Source organism: Equus przewalskii, chromosome 12, assembly GCF_037783145.1.
Source record: "Equus przewalskii isolate Varuska chromosome 12, EquPr2, whole genome shotgun sequence".
Classification (NCBI taxonomy): Eukaryota; Metazoa; Chordata; class Mammalia; order Perissodactyla; family Equidae; genus Equus; species Equus przewalskii.
In genome coordinates this window covers 15,416,038-15,428,367 of record NC_091842.1, presented here as the reverse complement: position 1 = coordinate 15,428,367, position 12,330 = coordinate 15,416,038, and the positions used below count along the sequence as shown (strand labels likewise).

Below are 12,330 nucleotides of genomic sequence, written 5' to 3'. Positions count from 1 at the left end.
AACAACATCTTTCACTTTCTCGTAGCCAGAGAAAGAGAAACTGGAACAGCTTTCTCTTGCTATCCCCCTTGCCAAAACAGCTCCTGGTATTCAGCTTCATGAACTAACAGCTTGGAAAAATCATCGACACTTTATACATACATTTTTTTGTTCAGAAATGTAAAGAATGTTTTTATTTTTCTTTCACTATTATTAACTCATTTAACTTCTCAAGATTTTAAGAAAAATTGTGAAACAGCAGCTGCACCCACTTGACAAGATGCAAGAAACAGAAGAAATGAACAAAGGGGGTGAAATTGAGGAGCATGGCTGTAGCATATGCGAATGTGCGGCACTTACCACTGCGCTGAGGATGAAATGCTGGAGACAGGCCATGGGAGACAGTGATTCTCAAAATATTTCATAATGTGATGACACATCTCTCATCCCTAATTCCCACATCCCTACCCCTCCAAGTAATAAATATATATTTATCAAATACAAAATAATTAAGATTCATCTGGATTTAAAAGTAAATTTTATAGGATGTTGTAAACTATCCCCATCTGCAAAGAGAAGAGAAACAGGAGAGTTTGAATGCCTGAGTATTAGCCTCTACCTTTCAAAATGGTATGAAAAAAGAGTGAAATAATTTCCCATTCAGGTGCTTTGTGTCCACTCTTATTGCTGAAGCTGAGTGGAGCAATGAAGCCAACATGCTAAAGAGCAACCTTAACTGCCGATCAGAAGGGTCAAAGTCTACACAGGGGCTCATCTCCCTTCACATCTGCAAAAGACCAGGAGTATGTGCAGACCATTATTTCATTCCTCTACCTTTGTGTCACAGAAGCACCAACCTTTCATCCCTATAGACCCTTCATATGAGGCACATCATGCTTTCCTCAGTCAAGGTGTTTGAGGGCGGAACATTTGCTGAAGCACAAATATTACTTATTAAGTGTCTTTATGGAAAAGGGATATGCTTCTACTTTTAAGAAGTGGAAGAGAATAGAAGCTGCTATTATATATCATTAGGCTAAGAAGTAGCTTCATTTTGGCATTCAAAATTTTAGGGAGGATTACCACTGGAAAGCCCTCATGAAAAATTCCACCTCTACATCACAATAATTATAAACCTTCCTATAACAGTTTTGAAGAAGCATCTTCCTCTACACTCACCCTAACATTCTAATACTATTTCAGCAGAGCAGCTAAACAAGTGAATAGTAAAACATCATGCTAAAAGTGACAGCAAGTGTGTCAAAACTCATCCCCCTAAGACCCACGTACAATAAAGGATCTCAGTGAATTCTACTTTGAGTAAGTGAAGATATAAATCACTTTTGTTGTTAGTGCCAACAAGTAGATTCCAATTCCTAGAGACCCGGTGTACAGCAGAGCAGAACCCTGCTCGGTTTTTTTTTTGTACCATCTTCTCATCTTCTCGTGCTATATCAGATAGTGCTCCACTGCTATTCATAGGGTTTCCATGGCCAATTTTTTCGGAAGTGGATGGCCACGTCCTTCTTCCTAGTCTGGAAGTTCCACTAAAACCTCTCAGCCATAGGTGACCCTGCTGATATCTGAAATACCGGGGTCAGAAGTTTCAGCATTACAGCAACATGCAGCGCCACAGTATGATAATCGACAGACACGTGGTGTGGTTCCCTAACTGGAAAGGAACCCAGGCCGTGGCAGTATGAGCACTGAATCTTAACCAGAGAACCACTAGGGTTGGTGATAAATCACTTAGGAAGTGGGAAATAGAGGGAATGGAGTTCATATCTGAAGGCCTCTAATTTCTCTGAGAACAATGGCTCTATTCTTATTGCCCCTGTCAATTCCCTGAATCTTTCTGGCATCCAGATGTTATTCTTTCTAGAACATCCATATATTCCCCTATCATGCCATCTAACTCATATTTCTCATCCTTTAGATTGGCACTTAGCTGTCACTTATTCCAAGAAGCTTTCCTTATCCTCATCCCTGCATCTGGGTTGGGTGCACCTATAACATACTGAACTTCTCTCTTCTTAGCACTTAGCACACAATGTACTTTTTGACTATTTACTTCTCTGCATCTCTCTCTGAACTGGAGGCCTCTTGAGAGCAAGTCTCCAAACTGCCTCAATACAGTTGGAGCTTGTGGCTGGGCACAATGCCTAGACACAGTTGATGCTCAGTTAGTATCCGTTGGATGGGATGGAGGGAGGAAAAATTAGGTCATAGAGCAAGAATGGGGAAAAGACAATGCACGTAAAGTCCTTAGCACATTTTCTCTAACATAGTTAAGCTCTAGAGAAATTTTTGCTATCATGGTAGCCTTGAGTGGGGAGAGTTTGGAACTGCCACCAAGGGGACAAAGAAAGCAACTTGGTAAACGCACTGATGGGCAACACCGAAAAAGCCATCAGATGTTGAGGCCAACTGATCTATAATAACATTCCAGACAGAGTTTTAATTCTCTCATGTGAAACACAGAAGCTCAAGAGAAGGCAGACAGCTGATAAGCTACTGGGAGAAAATCGGCAGAAGAACAAGAACTCCAAGCAAATGAGAGTACTGGTGAGGGGATTATATACATAATGCAGGCTACATAAGGAAAGAAGTGAGGCCAGAAGGGCTTGTGGTCTGAGAGAAGAGTGAGGTTTGTAGTGTTTCACAAGAAAGATGGAATGGGGAGTGGAAAGACGACAAGGTGACCACTGACCAACTGTACTTACAGACATGATGGCAAAACATTCTGTCTTCAGGACAAATTATAGAAGACTGATTTCTTTGAAACCCAATTCATTTCCTTGTGATTTTCTCCCTCATCATATATCCAAATGCTCATGGAAAAGGGGAAGAAGTAAGATAATGAAAGATTCCAAAAAGCTAGAATTTGGGTAATCAAGTAGTTGATTCATTTGTGGGCTTAGTGAATATTCCACTTGGAGAGGGATGTTAAAAGTTCATGAAAACTAATAGTGTCTAACCTTTAGCATGAGGTCCCCCTTTTAGTTAAAAGAAATAATGAACTACTCATTTGATAATATGTTGAATTTTATCAGGCAATAACTGATTGAAGAAACACAAAATGTAAGAATTTAATAATGTATTTTAATGAATTTCTATTTTATTAACCATCCCTTCTAGAAACACCTAAAAGTAATGTGTACACAAAAGAGTAGCACAGGGCCAGCCCAGTGGCCAAGTGGTTAAGTTCATGCACTCTGCCTCAGTAGGCCTAGGGTTTCACCGGTTCAGATCCTGGGCGTGGACATCGCATCACTCATCAAACCACGCTGAGGCGGTGTCTCACATAGCACAACCAGAGGCACTCACAACTAGAATATACAACTATGTACTGGGGGGCTTTGGGGAGACGAAGAAGAAGAAAACAACAACAAAAAAAGACTGGCAACAGATGTTAGCTCAGGTGCCAATCTTTAAAAAAGAAAAATGTGAGAGAGAGAGAGACAGTAGCACATGCGACCTATTTAGTGTCCTGACAAAGGCTGTGCCTCCCAGGCTGGGAACTGACCTGGATCAAACATCACAGTGATGAAAGAAGTGAAGCCCAGAGAGGTAAGGTGACTTCATCAAGGTCTCACAGCTGGTCGGAGGCTGAGCTAGGTCTATGAGACTTCCTGGCTTTTTAGTTCAGCATCATGCTGCTCCACCAAAGAGTATCCCTGAGACCACTGATAAGATTCTAACTGTGCTATACACTTCACGTAACATAATACGATCACGGAACAGTTAGAATTTATAACAGAATACAAATTCCCTTAGAGTCAAGGGGAGACAAAATAAAATTACTATTTATTTTATCCCACCAAATATCTACTATTTGCATGAATATAGGGCATTGATGAATGGGAAATAAGGAAGGAGATGAAGCTCAATTTAAGAGGTAGATAATTGGCTGTGCTTTATTTAAAGCATCTTAAAAGGGGAGAAGGACAAGAAGTAGTGGAGGCAGGGAGAAAAGGCTACTTTATGGGAGACAGTATACGGCAATAGTAAATGGTTACACCCAAGAGATTTAGAGATTTAATAAGGACCTCAGTTCCAATCGTGGCCATGCCAAATACTGAGTATAAATGCAAAATGGCTGCTTATCTCCCCCAACCTCGAGTTCCCCATCTGTAAACTTAAGGTAATCAAATCTACCTTAAAATGAGGACTCCTGTGAGAATTAAATGGGCTCATAGTTGTAAAGCTCTAGGCTCACAATTGAGCTTGATAAAAGGTAAAGGCAGTGTCACCTTCAATTACATCACAACCCCTTAACCTTTGCTTAGTAGCAACAGTCAACTGGAAACATGATCAAAATATCACTTCTTACACTTCAAGTCAGAAACCTCACCTGCTATGACAGAGCTTTAATCATCCTCTGATTACATTACAAGGCTGGCCTGCCCTAAGGAAGGGAGGAAGAAGACCAAAGACGACACCATAAGTCTATGAAGCTCCTTGGTGAACAGAGTGGTAAAAGAAGCCACAGCTTGTGAGCTGCAAGGCAGCCATTTTCAACAATAGGTGTGCATTCTCTAGTAAAAATATGACTGCTATTTTGTCCTTAACGTCTTCTGGGGAATTAAAAGTTCACAAAAACATACAGAGACATAACAAACTAGCAATTGAGCCCTTTTAATATCTCTGAAACCACAACCAAGACAGGCTTCTGCAGCAATTCATTTTCATTTCCTGGCATAGATTCATTCTCCTTCCAACTCCCACCGCCTTTTTTGTTTTGTTTTGAACAGACACTTTACTGTTAAAATGGGACAATCTATGTGGAGGAATTGCTTCAGCTGCACTAAAAGAACTCTATTTCTCTTGCAGCTGCACTTGGAACACACCATTTCCTCTGGCAGAGCATCTGAACGCTTGTTAAGAGAGGCTGAAGAGGTATGATGGGCTCTCAAGGACTTTTCCTTTTCTCAGCAAACAGGGCTGGTCACAGCTCTTCTAAAACCTTCAGAAGGATTCATTTATCTGTCAAAAACCACAGGAGTCTTCCAGCCTTCATACATGGTGCTTCCTCTACTGCGAATGACTTTTCCTCTCTTCTGCAACCCTCGTAGTCCCTGCCCAACCAAGCACATGCATTCATGCACAAGCTTTATATGCAAACACACACACACACACACACACACACACACACACACACACACACACACACTACCTTTGTTTAACTCACAATTACCATCTCAGACCTAACCTCTTTACAAAAGCTTCCCTTGACTCTCGAAGGAGTCTGCAAATAAATGAACCCATTCACAAGGTTAGCTTAACAGTAAAGCTTAAAATGACTTGAATGCAAACTACAAACAGATAGAGCTGAATTATAAACAGAAAGGTTTTTATCCTACACTCTGCTATTCAGCAGGAAAGAAAGATGCAAGTTCTTTCCTACTCATTACATTCCATGATAAACGTGTCCGTCCTTAAACCCTAAGGGGGAGAGAGAAGTGCACATCAGCTGAGCATTTCAGGAGGCAGAAATCCTGCCTGTATTATCTGCATCTGACCTCTACTGTGCTCCTTGGAGGCAAGGGCCTAGGAGGAAAAAAGCTAGGGTCCATTGCCAAGAACAGACTCAAATGGCACCACTCCAAGCTAAGCAGTTTCCCGAGCCCCTGAGGGAACCAGGCCAAAGTCCCATGTAAGATTCTCAAGGTAGGAGAAAGGTCTCAATGTTCACCAAGCTGTCCTGTAGGAAGGCTGGAAAATAAGAACAGCCTCTGCGAGGGTCAGCTCCTTGGCTGCTCGAAAGAGTCCACTCCTGGATAATGTTCCTCCCTGGTCGTAATCATCATCTGAGCGAGCAACCTCAAGCTGGGAGTGAGACACACGAACAATGCCCTACTATGCACTGAAGTATAGCAAATAATACTCAATTTTTGAACCAATTACCTTCACAGAGGTGATCTCTGATACTTAGAATTCCTTGAGGTTATACAACTTTTATTTTTTTTCCTCAAAACTTTCCAAAAAGCCCTCAGAAAGGTCAAACTGTTTAAGATCGGTTAAAGGCAGGAAAACATGCCAAAATCAATAATCCTCCTGAGAGGAAGAGCTATTCAGCTTTACAACGTGGGCTCTGTCTGTACAAGCATTATGTTAAGGAACATTCTATTTACTCATTTTTCTATTATAGAAATGTGTCCAGTTTGATAAACTAGCTGAACAAATTGACTCTGTTGGACATGAAGGGCCAAGAAAATTTGAGCTAAGAAAGCATATTGGAAGCTGTTCAGATTTTCATTGCTATAAATGGAAAAGACGACAGATGTCCATAGACAAGAAGGAACAGAAATTTCAAAAGAAATTATCAGAATATAATGAGATTACAACTAAGAACAGAAGTGATGTTGAGAAGTTTTTTCTAACAGGTTCTTAAGAATAAACTATGATTTATTTTAAAATATAAAAGTATCTAAGCTCTGACCCAATTCACCTTGTTTATTGCTAAAATGTTTGTGTCAAGAACTATCAATACCAAGAGAAAAAGAGAGCATCTTTCCCTTTGATTTCAGAACTCGACAGAGATGGAGGGAGTTAAATATTTCACATAAGCCATACTCCAGATTCCTGTTTCACCAACAACTCTACAACAAGATCTGATTCTTTCCAGTTATACTGGAGCACTTTTTAGAGACACTAATAAGCAAGCACAAAACTTAAAGATTTTACAAAAATAATGCAGCATCTAACATACAAAAAGAGCTGACAATACATACTGAGGAGTTAGCAGATTCCTGGAGAGCATTAGCCAAGCTCCATGAGGAACAGACACAGGAACTACACAAACACAGGAAAACAGAACAACCCCTTCCTGAAATGGCATAGCAGTCTGGTTTAGGAGACACATAAGAAAAGACTTATCACCTCCTATTACCTCTCACAAAACAACAAATCGCAAAAGTGCAAATCAATACACCACACATAGAAGTAAATGAGTATAAAAAAGGCGATAAGAGGGATTAGAGGTGGATGAGGAAGACTTGCTACGAAAAAGGAGTTTTGAAGAAAATACAGCAGCTGATTTGGTCAAGGGAAGGAGCAAGACATTCCAAGTAGACATAAAACACCTACAAAAGCAAAAGATAAGAAAATTGACATTGAGCTTCTTCCCATCAATTTAAATTTCACTAATTAACTCTGCTCAGGTTCACCTCATCTCTGCATCAAATATCTTTGTAAAACAACTAATTCTCAAGTTCACTACTGTCTTTTTGTTAAAATATGTTTGTATGTATACATATATTTCTATGCAACTCTACTCACATACCTACTTCCTTTACACACAGAATTACATAGATAAGTGGTAGCCAAGTTATTTTAACTGGTTTTGCAGTATGAATTCAGAATGATTCTAATTACAGTTTCTCTTTTACAATGAGGTTTTGTTCTTTAATATTCACTGACTACTAGCTTGCTTCCCACACACAACACATTATTTACCCTACAATGGCTTGGTGCATCAATTATGGTAATAGTTTGTGAATAATATTCACATTATGGAAAAATGAGCCTAGTTACTTAGCTCTCCCTCTGGAAAACTGTTACAAACATATGTATCATCTGTCTCTACTTAGAGTGCAGCAATTAGTAATTGTAGCTGTATATACTTTTTTGAAGCAAAGGAGGAAAAAAGACCTGAAAGGTCACATTTCCAAATGTTCTTAGGATGTCATTTAAAATTATTTTGTTTCAACTCTAGTTGAAAAAGAGAAAATGCATTTTGACAAAATGAAAAATCATCAGTAATAGCATACTGGATGTGGAAAAATAGACAGTGTCTCTCAAAAGACATCATCTACTGAACGATTCCTTCTTCATCCAGATCAGACTAGAAATGAACAGGCCATGGGATGGTGGGAGGCCTGAGTACAGACTGAGGCAAGACAGACTTGGATTCAAATCCCTGTCTTACCATTCTCTAGCCCACTTCAACAGTTATTTATTGAGTATCTACTACATACCAGACACAGTACTCGGTTCTATAGAAACCTAAATGAATAATACAAAATAATTTTTCTCAAGAAGGTTACTTTGTAGTAAAGGCTGGAAACATAAATCAATACAATTTGGTACAAAGTAAGCAAATAAAAAAATATTTTTAAGACACTGAAATAGATCAGAGAAGAGAATTATTTCTGTTGGCAGAAAAAGGAGGTAAGAGCTTTACCAAGGCCTAAACTGCTGAGCTGCGGTGATGGAATGTCTGACAATGGAGTTCATGATTTCCAGTGAAGAGAAAGCCTAGGTGACAACAAGGTCCAAGATCTTAACATGAGAATGGACAGTTGGAAAGAAGCAGAGGAGAGGGCCAGAAGGGAGGAGGCCAAAGACCTGGGAAGCTAGGTTTTCAATGGTCATCTGTATGGATACAGAATTGTCTAGGTGACATATTACTTAGCTTCTTTGACTCATAAATTGTAATTACTACTCATTTGTAAAATGAGGAAAATAGAATACGCCCAAGAATTTTTGAGAGGACTGATAAGGTTATTCTGTAATCAACCTGCACAGTTTCTGACACCAATAGGCTCCCTATAGCCCTTAAAACATTAGCACTTTATTGTGACCAAAACAATGATTCTTTAGAAAAAAAGTAACAGGAACGATAGAAAAGTTTTAAAAAGGAGAAATATAGAGAATAGCAGTCATGGTAGGAGGGATGGGGATGAGACCATGAAAAATAACCTGCCATAATGAGTTTTGTTCTTCCACATTGCCCTAAAAGACTATCACTTGCGAGTCTAGAATTTCAGAGGCAATGGGCAAAATTTGGGATGACTCATTATTAAGAGGAAGCTTGCAGTTCCCTTTGTATAGGAGGAATGTGAAGATTTACAATTTGGCCCAGGATAGCTCTGGCTTACATATCAAAGAGTCACCTAGGAGGTCCTCTTCAAATGTCATTTCTCACAGTGGACACTCTGGGCTTCCTCTTCCCAACGCCAAAGAGAGGCAGGCTGCCAAAAAGCAACCCAGTATACTGCTTATCTGTAGATGACCAATTACTCCTCCAGGAACTCCTTACAGAAGATCTAATCCAGTGGTTCTCAAAGCTCCAGCCCTCAGATCACCAGCATCAGCATCACCTGAGAACTTGTCAAAGGTGTAAATTCTCAGGCCCTCCCCAGAACTACTGAATCAGAAACCTTGGATGGGTTGGGTGGGGTCCAGCAACATGTTCAACAAGCCTGCTAGGTGACTCTCAAGTGCAACTTTGAGAATCACTAGTGTAATTTAGTGATCTAGCATAAGCTCCACTTATAGAGTGAAGGAAAATGAGGCCCAGAAAGAAGGTCTCAAAGTGACTTTATTTCAGAACCTCTTTATCCTTTGGCCTCTTCTCTTCACTATGTTTCCTGTGTAGACACCTAAACAATAGATGTGCCCTGGCTGTATGCTTTTATCTCTGCCCAACATGGCTCCCATGGAGATGTTTTCTGGCAAGCTGGGCACATGAGAAAGAAGCCACATAGCACACAGCTCAGTTACCATGCGGTGGCACCAGAAGCAAGTTCTGATTCATCTGCTACAAGAGAGGTTCACAACCTTTTTTAGTAAAGGGCCAGACAGTAAATACTTCAAGCTTTGCAGGCCATACTATCTCTGTTGCAATTATTAGTCTTTGCCATTACAGCTCAGAAGTAGCCACAGAAGATATGTCAAGGAAGGGGTGTAGGTATATTCCAAATAAAACCTATTTACAAAAACAGACACATGGTCAGCTTTGGCCAGTGGGACGCAGAAGATGGCTAGCACAGAATAGGCGTGCTATAAATACTCAGTTGAATGAATAAATAAATAAAAGAGTGGGGCGTAGTTGCTGGTGCTTCCCACATTCACCAATGTCACCTGTCTATCTCCTTCCTTTTTTAGTTCCTCTTCATCAGGGCTGTTACAGGTTCTTACTTGTGTAGGCTTCACCTGCAGAAGGATCAAGGCCTGAGCAGGGCTAAAATCCAACCTACATCCACTTAGCAAGCTATATGCCCTAACATAGGGCTGTTTTGCCAGGAGAATGGAGAGACTTTTGTGATGTGTACAAAAGCACAGGCTGCTCACCAAACCATGTGCCCATGGAATTGAATTTGAACACAACATCCTCCGTCTCCTACTCACCTTTTCCCTCTTTTCTTCACCTAGACCCCAAGATGCCTATTAACAATTAGTGGACACTTCTACTGGCAGTTCCTCAGACCAGGAATAGCTTCCACATGATTTTTTTTTTTTTTTTGGAAGATTAGCCCTGAGCTAACTTCTACTGCCAATCTTCATCTTTTGCTGAGGAAGACTGCCCCTGAGCTAATATCCATGCCCATCTTCCTCTACTTTATATGTGGGACACCTACCACAGCATGGATTGCCAAGCAGTGCCATGTCTGTGTCAGGGATCTGAACTGGCGAACGCCAGGCCGCCAAAGCAGAACGTGCGCACTTAACTGCTGTGCCACTGGGCCGGCCCCGCCACATGATTTTTATTATGAATACTTGTCAGAACCAAAAAAAAAGAATTTGAGCATATTCCCCAGATATGTATGTACCTATTTATATGGCACTGATGAATTGTACATATTATAAAATATACAAATATAAGTTAAGGGGTGATAAAAGGATAAAATGAACACAGTTTTTAATGTTTTACCCAACATAATGGCATTAGCTAATATCTCAAGGTATAACATCCACTGAGGGCAGGGTAAATCATTAATGATCATGGGTATAAATCTAGGTTCCAAATGTTTTTTATAATTTAAGTTTTTTGGCCAACTTATTAGATGTGATTATGTAAATTGCTGTTTTTACCCACTAACATGGTTGACAAGGAGCTCAAAAGAACAGAAATATCAGCTCTGCCATTTTCCTGCTGTTCATTTGTGCTTATGTCATCTCATTCCACAGTTTCTTTGAGGGATTTTTTTTAATCACCTGTTTCTTTCATGGGGGTGTTTAGTTAAAAGTAAATAATATAACCTTGTAACACACATTATGAGCCACACAAACTGAAACATGTCCCACAACACGGTGACCAAAAGGCTGAAGGAATCTGCCATTTTGTGAAACTCCCACTCTCCTTTTAGGACACCTGCCACTATCTACAGGGCACAGGACTGACTGTCCAACAGACTGAGTGATAGTGCACTGTCGACTCTGATATTAAATATCAGTAACATATTTAATACGCTGATCTTCGCTATGTAAACATTCACTATGTCTTCCTTAAAGATAACAGTAAATCTAAACATAATTTCTACTATTTTGTCCTATGTAAATCCTAATTGTCATTGGATTATTTTATAAATCTTGTGGGGGGGCGGGCGAGGCACATATCCCACTTTAGAGAGCTCCACTCTAGGTCAGTGTTTCTCAACTACAGGGGACCTTGGTCATAAAATCAATTTAGTGTAAATCACCACCATAAATGTATGGTGGGGGTGTGTGTGTGTGTGTGTGTGCATGTGTGTGCGCAGGCACACATGTGTTAATGGAAGAGAACAGAAAAGGAAATACTGGAGTGTACTGCATATAGTAAGGTATCATTTAATGAAAGCTTGTTTCAGATTGATGTGTGTATATGTAAGCACAGGTGTGTAAATGCCTATGTGAGTATGTACCCTTGACCATGATATAAACTGTATTTCTAAGTCTGTGGATTGGGACAAAAAAATTTTGAAAGGCATACTCTGACAAAAGAATTTGGACACTCCTTGGGACAAGATGCCAGCACAATTAGTGTGGTCAAAATACTAAGTAAAGGAAGGGACAGAAGGCAAAGTAACAATTGTGACATTTTGGAAAGGACACTAGGCTTTAATTAGATTTGCATCTGAATGCTAGTTCTATACTTTCTAGGTGTATGATTAGGGAAGACAATCTCAAGCATTTGTTTTCTTTACCTAAAAAATGGAGATAAAGGGACCTATCTTTGAGGTTGTTAAGAGACATACTGGAAATCATGGAGGCACCTGAAGAGCACCTGGCACATAGTAGGTATTAATGGCAGAGGATGACTTCCCCTTAAAGTAGAGAAGCAGAGAACCTTGCTAAAGAAGTTTAGTTCAACATGAAACAAAACACATAGCAAAGATCAACATAGGAGACAGCACTGTCCAGAGTGTATTGTATTCTAACCAGCAAGCCCTCTGTGGCAGTAGAAGAGAGATGTTCTGTAAAGGAACACAGATGTTGAGAAGCCCATATATAACAGCACCCTCCCCCCCAATTACCCTCCAACACATGTACATACCCTTGAGGCTACAGAAAATAAAAGCAAAAGAAACACAAGAATGAAATACAGTTTAAAAAAAAAAAAAGCCTCTCAATCTCTAGCTTCCTATA

General features: G+C 40.0%; 1 protein-coding gene across 6 annotated transcripts in view; it reads right to left on the bottom strand.

Annotated features, from left to right (window-relative positions):
- The window catches only part of AUTS2 (activator of transcription and developmental regulator AUTS2), a 1,153,944-nt gene that overhangs the window by 793,790 nt on the left and 347,824 nt on the right, over positions 1–12,330 (bottom strand). The gene's annotated exons all lie outside the window — the stretch shown is intronic.